Source organism: Hyperolius riggenbachi, chromosome 2 (assembly GCF_040937935.1).
Source record: "Hyperolius riggenbachi isolate aHypRig1 chromosome 2, aHypRig1.pri, whole genome shotgun sequence".
Taxonomy (NCBI): domain Eukaryota; kingdom Metazoa; phylum Chordata; class Amphibia; order Anura; family Hyperoliidae; genus Hyperolius; species Hyperolius riggenbachi.
The window spans coordinates 455234549-455248556 of record NC_090647.1 but is presented as its reverse complement, the minus strand read 5'-3'; the positions used below and the strand labels follow the sequence as shown (position 1 = coordinate 455248556).

General features: G+C 44.0%; 1 protein-coding gene across 3 annotated transcripts in view; it reads left to right on the top strand.

Annotated features, from left to right (window-relative positions):
• RTN4RL1 (reticulon 4 receptor like 1) overlaps positions 1–14008 on the top strand; it is a 269312-nt gene that overhangs the window by 236123 nt on the left and 19181 nt on the right. The window contains exon 1 of one of the 3 annotated variants that reach the window (XM_068270080.1): positions 6785–6849. The exons of the other annotated variants lie outside the window; for them this stretch is intronic. The gene's annotated coding sequence lies outside the window, so the exon portion shown is untranslated. Of the gene's footprint in view, positions 1–6784; positions 6850–14008 lie in introns of those variants that run through there. 3 annotated transcript variants of the gene reach the window in all.

The following is a 14008-nucleotide window of genomic DNA, read 5'->3' as shown; positions in this document are numbered from 1 at the left end:
ACACAGGCTAAGATGTAAGTACGGGAACATTTATTTAGAAATTAATTACAATAACTTATATTAATGAGCAAATGCTTTTTCTTACTGCTTCATGAACTTCTCTTTTAACCCAGCCACAGTTATTCAAGGGCAGTCGCACATGCAGCCAGCGAAATCCAGAGTTTGAGTACTTTTTTACTAACTTTTACCAACTTGTCTGATTCCTTTCCCAGCCTCGCTAAGACCCACTAAACTGGGCAGTTGTCAACTCATGTTGGATACCTTTAGATTCCAAAACACCAACTAGACATGCAACGTTTTAAGTCAGGAGTATCAAACAAAGTCACATATTGTGGGTCACATTGTTTATTAAAATTTAACAGGGGGAGGGGTCTCCGATGGGCACCCTAAAAACTTCAGTTGCAGTACCTGAATGTGGCCTCTGCACTGGGGTGCTCCTTTGTATTGAAAGGTGTTGTGCTGCCATCTGCGGTAAAAGAAAGGTGGCAATGGAAAGGAGCAACCTGTGTTGTTTACTGTATTCCACAAATCTGGTCACAGCAAACCGGTAGTTACATGTGTATTGTGGGATCCCCAGGCCAATGGATGGGGTTGGAGAGGAGGGGGAGGCAGCTCCATACTGCTAACTGCTGTCTCGATTAAAAAGAATGCTTGCTCGCAGCTTTCAGCAGTATGGGTCGACAAGGGCAAAGATGCCATGCTTTTAAATGCGTGCCACCAATGTGTGCAAACAGTAGACCTATACAACAAATCACAATTGGAGAGGGAGAAGGGGCATTTTTTTAGAGAAAAAACTAAAAAGTAAGGATGGACACTCTCACTTAAAGGACTCCTGAGGCGTAACCCTTAATCTATCTTTACTTACCTGGGACTTATTCCAGCCCCTAGAAGTCATCTGGGTCCCTCGCCACAGCGCCGTTCCTCCCCTGTGCCCCCCACATGACTTGATTTGGCCAACAGGTCTTGTGTTTGACACTTGTGTTTTAAGTAAAACCTTTTGAAGAATCAGGAAGGAGCAATGCTTAGGCAATTAATGATTCTGGAACCTCTTATCTCAGAGGAGACCATTCTGATAGGGCTACAAAACAAAAAAATTCTACTAGATGAGTTACTGGGAATGCAATTAAATCTTTCACACCTGAGTCCTCCAACTCTGGTATCCCCCAATACCAGAACTCAGTGATTACTATTAACATCAGTGAATGCATATTTTGCATGGAATTGAATGCAGAAAGTGCTGACCACTCGAGGTGTAAATAAAGAAAAAAACTAGATACTTACCTAAGAAGAGTGAAGCCTCTGGATCCTGCAAAGGCTTCCCACATCTACCTATCCCCTACTAAAGGAAATCTAAAGAGAGTTAAGTGGTGGGAATCGGATTTACGAGGATCTAGGCCCTTTGAAGAATGGATGACTGCTTGGGATACTGTCCATCATATTTCTATTTTTCTGGGAGTGATTGAATCCTCTTTGAAACTTATGATGCGCTGGTTTTGGGTGCCAGCCAGATTGGTTCACTTGGGTGGGTCTGGTCTTTTTTGTTTCGGGGCTGTTCTGCAAAAGGGGATCTGCTATATATGATTTGGTCCTGCTCAATGTTGTCCTGTTTTTGGGGTAAAGTTTATAGGCTTTTGCAATCCCTATTTCATAAACAGATGCAGAGGGACCCATGGTCTGCTCTACTTCACTTTAAAATTGAAATCCTCACTAAGGCTCAAAGATCCCTTGCCCATTTTGTTTTCCACTGCCAAAGCTTGGAAGAAACAATTGGTGCCCTTTGAGGAAGTTAAGAATCGGATTAAAAATTTTATGATTCAAGAACAATTGTCTGGTGTTCTTCTTGATAGAAGTGCCAAGGTCGATAAAATCTGGAAACCCTGGAAAGATTATCTGGCTGCCACTGCGAGTGAATAATAACCTGAGTTGGCTGTGCTGAGTCTGGAACAGTGGGTCTCCCTCTTTTGGGTCTGTCTTTTCTCTTTCTTTTCTGTTTCTTTTCTTCTCTTTCTTGCCCTTTCTTTCCTTCTGTCTTCTTCTTGCTCAGTATGGGGGATGGGAGGGTTTGGAGGTCTTTGCTGGAGGCCTGCCAGCCATTCTAGGTCTGGAGGTCTTTTGGTTTCATGGGAGTAGTTCATTGTGGGTAATGCAGTGCGTTTAGTGTTGGCATTGTCTGTTTGTGTAATTCAAGTTCACAATGTACAGTTTCAAGATGTGACCAGGGATACTCTCTCCATCTTTCATACATTGTTGCCTTCGGGTGATTGCTGTTACCTCTTTTACTTTTGAAAATTCAATAAAACTATTTAAAATAGAAATCCAAAAATAGCTTGTCGGATTTCTGATTGTAACTACGTTTCTTCATTTACAAGCATGGCCATACTATGTCTGCGCAAGTACAGCCCCACCTGCGCAGTAAGCCAGAGCTGACTGGGCACGAGTGGCTCTGTGCTACTGCACAGACATGGCCATAATTCCACTGGTGCAGCACAGCCATGCTCCTGTATGAAGAGGAACATGCTCGTGATCTCCAGGAGGGTCCCAGGAAGGGCGGGAGGGTCCTGGGAAGCCTATGGAAGATCCAGAGGTTTCCTCCTTCTTAGGTAATTATCTAGTTTTGTTCATCTTAGAGTCGCCTTGGGTTTACTTTAAAGCAATCCTGTCACAAGTCTGGAAGAAAGCTAATGACCATACTGCATGATGAGACCCTCTTCTGTGAAAAAAAGATTCATGGTGCTGATATACAGTGAAAATAAATGTATTGAGGTTGAGGTTCAGAGTTGTTCTCTTGGTTGTTCTCTTGGTCAGAGAAGCCACCCGTCAACCTAAGGATCACTAGAGAGGCTTAGCGATAGAAGGGTCATGGCCAAGGTCATCATTTCCAAGAAAATTCAAAAGTAGCAAATTCACTTTGAAATGTTTGCACTGCAAGCAACCTCTCTGCATGGTTTTTATTATATGCCTAGCTTCAATTGTCCAAGATTATGATGGGTGAGCACAACAGGCAGACATGATAGGAGAACCTGTTGGGAGTCTACATCAAATTTTTCTAGTATATAACTGTGACAAACCCAGTAACTACAATACGAGCTGATGGCTCGATTGATAATTTCCCACAAGTCCGATGACCCCGCTCAATCCCCGCCCGCGGGGACCATAGCGGGGAGTCAAGCGGAAGATAAGGAACCACCAGCGGGGATGAGCGGGAATCGATCCGGACGGCAGCGAGGACGCGGCGGGAGTCGATCCGGCGGCTAATCGAGCCGCCAGGTCGTACCGTGTATCCCCAGCATTAAATGTACCACAGCATCAGGTACAAGCAAGCGTAGCATCAGACTGATGTTTTGGGATGTTGTCTTTTTGTCAAGCTGCTTGACGAAGAGATAACATCCCAAAACAGTAGTCTGTTGCATGCGCCTGCTTGTATCTGATGCTGTGATACATTAAAAGGCTATACATTACATTGGTGGTGCTGACTCTCTCTGCTATAATTACATGTATTTGTCCTCTTGGGTACGAGGACTGAGTCTTGGCACACCATTTTCATCATCATTGGCTGTGGGTGCTCCTGGACTTCCTTTCATGTGCAGTATCTCGCAACTGATGGAGTCGGAGAGCTTTCTGCAGTTTTTCTTTTCTTTTTCAACCCAGCTCAGTGTTCATTTTTCTTATTTACCCTCGTGCCACAGCTCAATGTCCTTCTGACAACACATATCACCTAAACAACAGGTTTGCCTCATTGTGCAAATTTTTCAAAATGAGGGGGGATTCAATTACCTTCTGGTGATAGTGTCCTTATCTTATCCAAAATAAGAAGCTTTCTGTTTCTTGCATGCTGAGATAAGCTTGTTACTATACCTAAAATGAAACATCCCCCAATCCCACTGGTACTGCACATGCACATATTATAATTTTTTTCCTACTACTATTTGAGGATAGAGGGTTAGAATGGGTTTTTTGCCCTGCATTTGGGAGTTAACAAAAATTGGAGTTGGAGATCTAAAACTACCTAAAATGCTAACATTTGTTTTCAAGAAATTATGTTTATGGCTCTTTCCTGTTTTTTTCCAGGATGGTTTTCTCAAACAAAGCATTGCATTGATCAGGATTGAAGCACCACAGGATTATGCCACCATAATATTAGTGTTAGCATTGCAAACAGCAAACAGTTATTGCATGTGTCATGGAAATATTCTTATAGATCGGCTTTGACATATTTCTTAGATAACCATGGTTAGGAATTCTGGCCCTAGAATTATAGCGCAGTAAAATCAATAGGCTCCTCTTCTGTGATTCATCTGGAGAGGGATGCTTCATCCTAGATTCATTCTATTGCTTCATTTATCTGAAAGCTGAAGTCTTCTGGTCATCTTTTTCTTACATCAAAGCACAACTTCAGATAGAAAGGGGGGAGGGGAACAAATCACTGGATGTATTAAAAAGAATACCAGGCAAATTTACAAACAAACCTGCAAAAATAGAGATCTATAGTCACCTACTCCTTAGCAGTGCAAGCACTGACACAAACCTGATATCTTGATCTGAGGTTTCTCATGAAATTGTGCTCGCTCATGCCTAATGAGGATTAATATGAGTATTTGCATGTGCAAAATGTGCTTGTACTTTGAAACTATTGTTGGCTTTGCTATCTGACAGGTTTCCATTTCCTTTAAGGGGCAACATACAATCCTGATTCAACAACACAAGGTGACAGTCAAGTAAAGATCAATCATCCATACAGAGCGATTGGAAGGGATAAAAATAGCTTTTCTGACCTACAGAAGATCTTGTTGTCATCCACAGACATGTTTCCGTTCCTTGTAAATTTACTATTTGATACTCAGTTGAATAAAATCGAAGTGACTGATGGAACTAGACTTAAAGGGATACTTAAGCCATGAATAGAAAATCAGTTTTACTCACCTGGGGCTTCTACCAGCCCCCTGCAGCCGTCCTGTGCCCTTGCAGTCACCCACGGAGCCTCCGGTCTCCCACCGCCAGCTAGTTTTGTTTTCCCTGTGAGGCCCAACAGGCCTGGCCAAGCACCTACGCAGACACTATTGCAGATGGTAACGCGTAGAAGGCTATGTGTGGCCAGGCCTGAAGGGCCTCTCGATGAAAACTAAAATAGCTGGCAGCGGGGGACCAGAGGCTCCGTGAGCGACTGCAAGGGCACGGGACGGCTGCAGGGGGCTAGTAGAAGCCCCAGGTAAGTAAAACTGATTTTCTATTCATAGTTTAAGCATCCCTTTAAAGTGAAGCCATTGGGGAAGTAAACTAAGGAGATATCTTTCCTACTTTTTTAGATAGTCCATGGTTTTATGTTACGTTGAAACATTTACAAAGTAGATTTAATGTTTTATTGTTGCTGCTCGATGGCAGTCTATTAAATGTCCCAGAGCTCAAATACATGAACTAATGACTTTTTTTATATATATATATATATCCCCTACAGTCAGTAGTAATTCTCTGCCAGGAAAAAGTTTTATGCAAAAAAGGAACACAGCCTGGTTATTAGCATATCTGGCACGGTACATACACATGTTTATCTTATGTCACATGTCACCTCAGGTGAACTTTAATGCAGCAGTCTTCACTCTAGTGCCTGGCCTATCACACTGGCTGGCCTCTGTTGTTGTTTTCGAAATGTCATTTGAAGTTTCCACAGCAAGACGCAAAAGCACAGAACAGGTCGACTACTATGTCTGTACAGCAGTTGTTCCAAAACCATCACCTAAAATGATCAGGCATGGTCATTTTGGGCACCATACCCTGCTAAGTAAGGCAAAAATGAATAAATAAATGTACTGCAGTCTCTTGGCTTGCTTCTCTCAAATTCCACCTGGGAAGTAAGTGGTGTCTGTGTGTACACAAGAAATTTGTGTTAGCAGTTTTCAGAGCTTTAGAATTTGTTACCTTCCTCGGGTGATTAAGAGGATTATCCTAAGACAGTTATATTGTCTTAGAGTATTAACAAATAATTCTGTTCTTGATTTATTTACTCGCTCTCTTGGGAGTAATCGGTTTACAAATGATCACATTAGTCCTTATGTGGATGCTGTTCCAGAAGCGACATGGAAGGTAATTGTAGGTGTTATTAATTTGTGTTCTTTTTCCTACTTTTTCCTGCCGGGGCGGTAAATGTGTCTATTTTCATTCTGTTCAAAACATTTCTGCAAACACCTTTTAAAATAACACACCATTACATTTCAGCAGAAGGGAAGGGACCTATTAGGCTAAAAGCACACTTGTTTGAGGACCCTTTTACACTTGGTATGGTGCGACCCTTAACGATCGCAGCGCAAAGCAGCAGAAAAATCGCACTGTGCGTTATAGCCATGGTGCAAAGAAAACAAAATTACAGTGAGGCATACTTTCCATTGAAAGTACGCCTCACTTCCAGGATATACACTGAAATTGGCCAGTAACACCATGCGGGCATCCACCACACCACGGCGTACTGCATTAGTTACTTCCTGACCACCCATAGGCGGAAAGTGGCAGCACACGTGTGAGTGCGAGTAAAATGAGCCATAAATTACTTTTCTCCTATGTTGTTGTCACTTACAGTAGGTAGTAGAAATGTGACAGAAGTGACAGGTTTTGGACTAGTCCATCTTTTCATAGGGGATTTTCAGCAAGGCTTTTATTCTTTATAAAGATATTCCCTAAAAAGGCTTTAAACAATTATGCTGGCTGACTTCCCTGCTCTCTGCACAGTTTATTGGCAGTTGGACAGAGCAACTGCCATTCACTAAGTGCTTTTGAAAATAAATAAATCCCTGAGAATGCCCTATGGAAAGGTGGACTACTCCAAAACCTGTCGCTTCTGTCAGATTTCTACTACCTACTGTAAGTGACAGCAACATATGATAAAAGTAATTTATGGCTCATTTTACTCTGGAAAAAACCTACTTCTTATTTTTATATGTTTGCACATATTTTACAATTTTTCGTCATAGTACCCCTTTAAGAGTTTTGTAGCTCCATAGGGATATCATTGCTTCCGCGACGGGATGCGACGACTCACTAAGTGTACAAGTGGCCTCATTTGTGCGCATTTTGCCACACATGGAAAATGTCTTGCTAGTGCTAGTGCTATATGTGTCTTTGTTTACTTCATTGGCCTTAACCACCTGGGCGGTATGGACGAGCTCAGCTCGTCCATCACCGCCGGAGGCTGCCGCTCAGGCCCTGCTGGGCCGATTTGCGCCAAATAAAGAGCAGCACACGCAGCCGGCACTTTGCCAGCCGCGTGTGCTGCCCGATCGCCGCCGCTCTGCGGCGATTCGCCGCGAGCAGCGGCGAAAGAGGGTCCCCCCAGCCGCCTGAGCCCTGCACAGCCGGAACAAAAAGTTCCGGCCAGCGCTAAGGGCTGGATCGGAGGCGTCTGACGTCAGGACGTCGGCTGACGTCCATGACGTCACTCCGCTCGTCGCTATGGCGACGGTGTAAGCAAAACAAGGAAGGCCGCTCATTGCGGCCTTCCTTGTTTATTCTGTGCGCCGGAGGCGATCGGAAGAACGCCTCCGGAGCGCCCTCTAGTGGGCTTTCATGCAGCCAACTTTCAGTTGGCTGCATGAAATAGTTTTTTTTTAATTTAAAAAAAACCCTCCCGCAGCCTGCCTGGCGATCTTATCAGAACGCCAGGGTGGTTAATTCACTAACCAGCACTAAGCTGGTTAGTGTGCTTTAAGACCTAATGGGCGCAAACCATGGCGTTAAGTGGTTTGCGCCCACACATCACGCACAGCCCAGTGCAGTGCGCGCGCAGCCGGTAATAGTGCGTGGTGCGACGTTAACGTCGCACCCGCTGCCCTGCAAACAAAAACGGCACATCGGGTGCCCCCGAAGTGTCGCACGGCGCACTATTACTGGCTGCGTGCGCACTGCACTGGGCTGTGCGCGATGTAGCTATGTGCGGCAATTAGTGCGCGCAAAGCTACATTTCGGGCACTAAGTGGCTTTTTACTTCGACGCTAATACTTAGTGAATCAAGCCCAATATGTCTCATGTTACTTTAGGTCCCCTTTAAGTAACTATTTCATATTTGCACAGTACATGTGTGCCCCATTCTAACTTATTTTTGGGAGAATAAGGCTGTGTTGCATTTTTATGACCCTCACCCCCAAGAGTGCCATTCATGTCATGCAGTGGCGTAGCTAAGGAGCTGTGGGCCCCGATGCAAGTTTTACAATGGGGCCCCCCAAGCACTCTATACATGACAATTGATACGGCGCACCAAAACCTGTCAATGGCAAATACAGTGTCAGAGATGCAAGAAGGGGATGGGGAACAGCTTGTTAATGATTACCACTATTCAAAGTATCTACAGAAGTGATTATTATGAGCACAGGACCAATAGAGAGCTAATACAGTAGTTGAGGGAGGGCCCTCCGGGGCCCCTCTGGCCCAAAGGCCCCGATGCGGTCGCTACCTTTGCACCCCCTATTGCTACGCCCCTGATGTCATGCCATAAAATAAATATACAAGTCCTAATTTGCATGGCTGACCGTTACATATAAAATTAAACACGTATTTTCATTGTCTTTTGTAATCATCTGCACTATTATATTGCATCGCACCTAGGTTAACTGAGAATAAATTGCTTGCATTACTGTGCCATATTTTTTAGTGACATCTTATATTTACATTTTATGTTCATGGTATGGTTTTAGTTAATTTTATGGCTGCAATGATTGTTCGTAGACCCTCGAGTTCCATCAGCGGCGACACCAGCAGTCACAGCCACAAAAACAATTTAGCTGGTGCTAAAATATATGTTAGCTGAGGGCCTTGGCTGGCAGGTCCTGCAGGTAACAGGGCACTTGGCCAGATGGTACCAGAATGCCTCTGATTGGCTTGTGCGCCATTTAAACGCATACATGGCTATGTCCGTGCACAGGGGCACCGTTCCATATTTTGTATGCACAACCTGCATTCTGCGTTATGCTTACATTGTGTTTGCAAGCTGAATAATTATCTTGTTAGCACCCACCTAGGTTATGGGCTCCATACTGGCAATAGTCACAAATACTTTAAGACATGTTTATGTGTTTGCATATCCTATAAAGAAAATAGCACAACAAAATGCAAAACACATCTGTGCCCAACTCCATTCTGTTTTAAGTCATCCTTTGTTGCAGATTACAGTAAATCTGAGCAGATGGAAATGAAATAGTAACAGTGAAGAAAAAATAGCACCAAATATAGGGGATTTGGGGCATACAGGGCTTTTTGGTGCAGGGTGAGCCCAATGACGGCACCCCTGCTACCGTACAAATTCGGAGTGGTGCTAAATATTATTCCCCTCCGAGTTGTCATAATTTGGGACCCGGCAATCGCCAGATCCCATGCATGGGGTGCGGACTATAGCATTACTGCTATAGCCGCGCCAAGCTTCAGCGCTACTCAGCAAGCACCAAAAAGCTCTGCTTCAATTACGGGGAGGTCACTTACCCACCCAGCTGCAATGTGACTCTGATGCTTCCTCATCGGAGTCACATGAAGCATGAAGTGTACCACAACCCTGTGACCCTGTCCACTAGCTTGGGTGCTGAAGTGAGGTGTTCAACATCAGTTTTCTGAAGGCAGGATCCCGAATGCAAACGTAGGGGTGTAGCTACAATTCATGGGGTCCCATAGCGAAACTTTGCCCCCCCTGACCCAATGTTCACTCCCCTTCACTTGCCTCCCCTCGGTGACCTTCACGGCTCTAGGGCCCATCTCACAAGGGTCATAAAACAAGTGTGTCCATCATGATCTCCACACCCATAACAAGTGTAGCCACAAAAACACTTTTATCTACAGTATAGTCCCCTGTATCGGAGGATGGGAAGGTTAGTAGTTTGGGCCCCAAAATAACCCTGAATGCCCCCCCCCCCCCCCCCGCCGCGATCGCAGGATCTGCTTCTGTCTAGGCACACCCCTTAACGAACACCAACACTAGTTGCTAGTTCTCCCCATTGTACCTTCTTCAACACAATTCCAGTAATGTCAAAAGAGTCGAGCTGGTGCTTACATAAAACTTTTTCCTAGGAGGTAAGGGATCTCTTACCTCCTAGCAAATTAAAACAGAAGCATTGGCTGTAGTTGGGTTCCAGGCTGTAAATGTTAAGCTTGGAGGTGTATTCTCCACAGTCAGCACGCAACACACAAGCTGACGTGAAGGAGGTACACACACTAGCACAAGGAATCAGGATATCCCCAGTTTAGTGGAGGAGAGGACTGACTCCAATAGGAGATTGTGGCGCACAGAGCCGGTGCAGATCCGAACAGCCACAAATAACACTTTCGTGATAACGTCTCAGCGCAAAGTAGCGCTGAGCGCATAAACCAGGACTGAGGAGATCAGGACAGGTAGACAGAATGAACGCTTGCTTAACTAGCCACTACTTAGTGACAGCAAGCGTCCACAACAAGACAGACTGGAATGAGGCAGCCAATGCGTTGCAGCGATGGCGTGCCTCACAAAGACAGGACAGGATAGTCAGGAAATAGAATGATCAAGATAGATGAACGTAACACAGACAAATATACAATAAGTATGTTTTCCTAGCGTATTACAATTACAGCTATCAATGAAACTATTTGTAACGTCTAACTAACATATGTATATATTGGCAATGAACCGATATATGACATAAGCAGGAACACTGACTAGCACTGGAGCAATACAGGGAACAGGACTCAGAAGGATTCGCTATCTCTTCGCAGAGATGAACGCAATCCACAAACGGTAACAGGACAGGATTCAGAAGGATTCGTTATCTCCTCACAGAGATGAACGCAATCCACAAACAGGACCAGGAGCAGGATACTAGCTCAGCACGGGTGATCACGATACGCGCAAACTACCAAAACGTGCTGGAAGGCTGACTAACTGAACACAGGAAATAAACAGTTAGTGTACGTATATATCAGCGACACTGATGTATCAACGTAACACGAATACAAGGAAAATAACAAAATGCGCAAGTATGCGTATATATTGGCGATGAACCAATATATGACACAAGACAAGCAGAGTAACAACTTCTAGAACAAGAGCAGAACTAGGAGGACTCGCTGACCCCTTCGCAGGAGTCAGCGCAGTCCACACGGACCAGGAACGAGGTGGGGCACGAGCAGAGTAACAGACAGCATCTGAGACTATGGTAGCCCCTCAAGCATTGCAGGAAGCAGTTCTTTATACTGAGGTCATCCAATGGGAGCAGACCTGCAGATTCCCACACAAGTGAATGGTAATTAATCACAAGCTGACAGCAGGGAAAGGCAGACAAAGCTATGCAGCTTGCATGGAAAGAGATCAGAACTGCCTGAGCTGCAGCACTACTACTTCCAGCAATACCTGCTGCAGCAGCGATCATGACAGTAAAACTTCATCTTATAACTGGTGAGCCCTACAGATTATAAAACTTTGCACAATTATTTTTGTTCAGGCCGTGCAAATAACAGAGATCAATTTCAGTCTACTTATTGTAGATTATTATTGTTTTTCTTGAAGGGGTGCGGTGATTGCGCTTTTCACATCGTACTTGCTTTTGCTAGTTGTTAAATATGTGTTGAATCCCTCATTTTAATTTTGCAACTTATGTTAACTCCCAACTCTAGTCAAACACCTTATTTTTATTTTGTGGAGAGTGGAAAAAGATTAGAAACACTTTCAGATATGCTTTTGTTACTGAGTGAGTCCCCAGTGGGAAACATTTTTTTTTTAACACTTTTAGTGCAAGAAAACAGAACTGTGGAAGTAGGTAGAAACTTAATAGGTATTTATTGCTATGCCATCTTTCAACTCTATCATTTGTAACTCCTTAAAGGGGAACTGAAAAGAGAGGTATATGGAAGCTGCCATGTTTATTTCCTTTTAAGCAATACCAGTTGCCTGGCAGCCCTGCTGATCCTCTGCCTCTAATACTATTAGCCATAGCCCCTGAACAAGCATGCAACAGATCAGGTGTTTCAGACTTTAAATTCAGATCTGACAAGACTAGCTGCTTGCTTGTTTCTGGTGTTATTCAGATACTACTGCAGAGAAATAGACCAGCAGGGCTGCCAGGCAACTGGTATTGATTGAAAGGAAATAAATATGGCAGCCTCCGTATACCTCTTACTTCAGTTCCCCTTTAAGCCACTTAGAAGACCTTGGTCATACCTTTACAGGAAGAAAATAAAACTCTTTGCAGTTGAGAGACAGACAGCAGTAACATCCTAACATAGATTGTAGCCTTGCTCAGTTGACTCTAGTGATAGTCATGTCTAGGAGAACTCATGAAGAAGCATGGGATCAGTTTGACCATATGAAAGATATGCAAGTCTCTGATTTGCTAGTCATGATCATAACTAGTGGGGCAACCACTCTGGCAGGGGGCATAAACACTGCTTCCTACACATCCCTGCTCCCCCCATTTTTACAATTTATGAGTGTTAAGGTATCCCTTACGTATCCATGGAAAGTATAATCGCTAAGTTTACCCTACCACTACATGGATTTGCGATAAGATTGTACAATGAAGTTTGCGTCATTAGTGGGCCTCTTCACAGAGAGAGAGAGTGAAAGAGATGCTTTTCTCATGTACAGAACACCTTCTTTGCAAGCCAAACTGTATGTGTGGAACCAGGCTTGTGGCGGGAGCTGAGAAGCTGCTTTGTTTGTTAGTGGAGTGTGTTGTTGGTAGCCGTCTACTTTTTTTCATTTCCATGGTGTCATCCTTTGTTTGCAACTTGACAAAGTTTCATTTCTATGAGCTGCACCGCATCTAGCATGAAGTATCATTAGTGCAATTGGATTCAAGCAGAGTGAGCCATGTTGAGACTTGAGAGGGAGCAGTTTAGCCGTCTGGCAGATTAGCATCGTATCTTTTATTGGATCAACAGGAAAATTCTGACCTGCTGCTTCCATGAATGTTTGGATTATTCTATAGTGATCTCTGCACCAAGGTTATTGATCTCGCATTGTACTAACGCCACGAAGCCTGACAATTATTCAATAACGTCTCTTTTCCTCTACAGATCAAATCTAATAAATGTTCTGAGGCGTTTGGGTTTCTTATTTTCTACATTACGCAGCACAATAGCAGACAGCAACAACTCTACAAGACGCTCTGAAATGGATACATATCGACATAATAAAGTATTAGTTTCATACAGCGATTATTGCAAATCCTCCGTAAATCCCTACATTGATGTCTTTGATGGTCCTTGGTCAGACCTGTCATTTTATTTCTGCTATTTTTCTTCAAACGCAGCCACTATACCTGGCTTTTTACAGCAGTAAAAGTAGCGCAGCAATAAATAGCAGCTTTCTCTTCACCGCTCCTAGGAAAAGACTGGCTCTTTGAATTAGAATTTAGCTCAGCGTCATGCTGGAGTCATGCTTGTGTGACACAATTGATTTTAAGACAAGAGCATGAACCTGTGTCAGCCGCTAGTGCACAAACATTGCTGTAGCATTTATCTTAATGAGCTAATAGCAGTCTCAATTGGATAACACTGCAGGCACTCAGGACTGTTTAAGACAATTCATAGGTGGTTGCCTGGCAAGGAAAGAAAGGCGGTGTTGAGGCTTGCAGTTATAAGAACTGTAGTTTATTGTCTCTTATGGTCATATAATTAAGCAGTTGCCATGGAGCCTGTATATATTAGGTGCCCATACATCAGATGAGGATGGGCAGATCGACCAAGAGAGAGATCTCACTCTGATCGGAGAGAGATTTGTTGCCCGCCCATACACTGCAGGCTTATTCCCGATTGATTTCAGTATGAAATCTTGCGGGAATCGGCCTAGTGATGTCGCCTTGCCACTGTCCCTTTTAGTGTAAAATGTGCCCCCAGGTGCCCCGTGAGTGCATACTTTACCTGTCAAAGTCCACCGCTCTATCCTTCGTCCACATACATGAACCCTCGCGTGATTGCCACTGTATACATGGGTGCAGGTGTGATGTCACATGCGTACCCACGTCGCGTTTGTCACGTTTGTTGCTTTTCCCAATATCACATGCCGTTACCG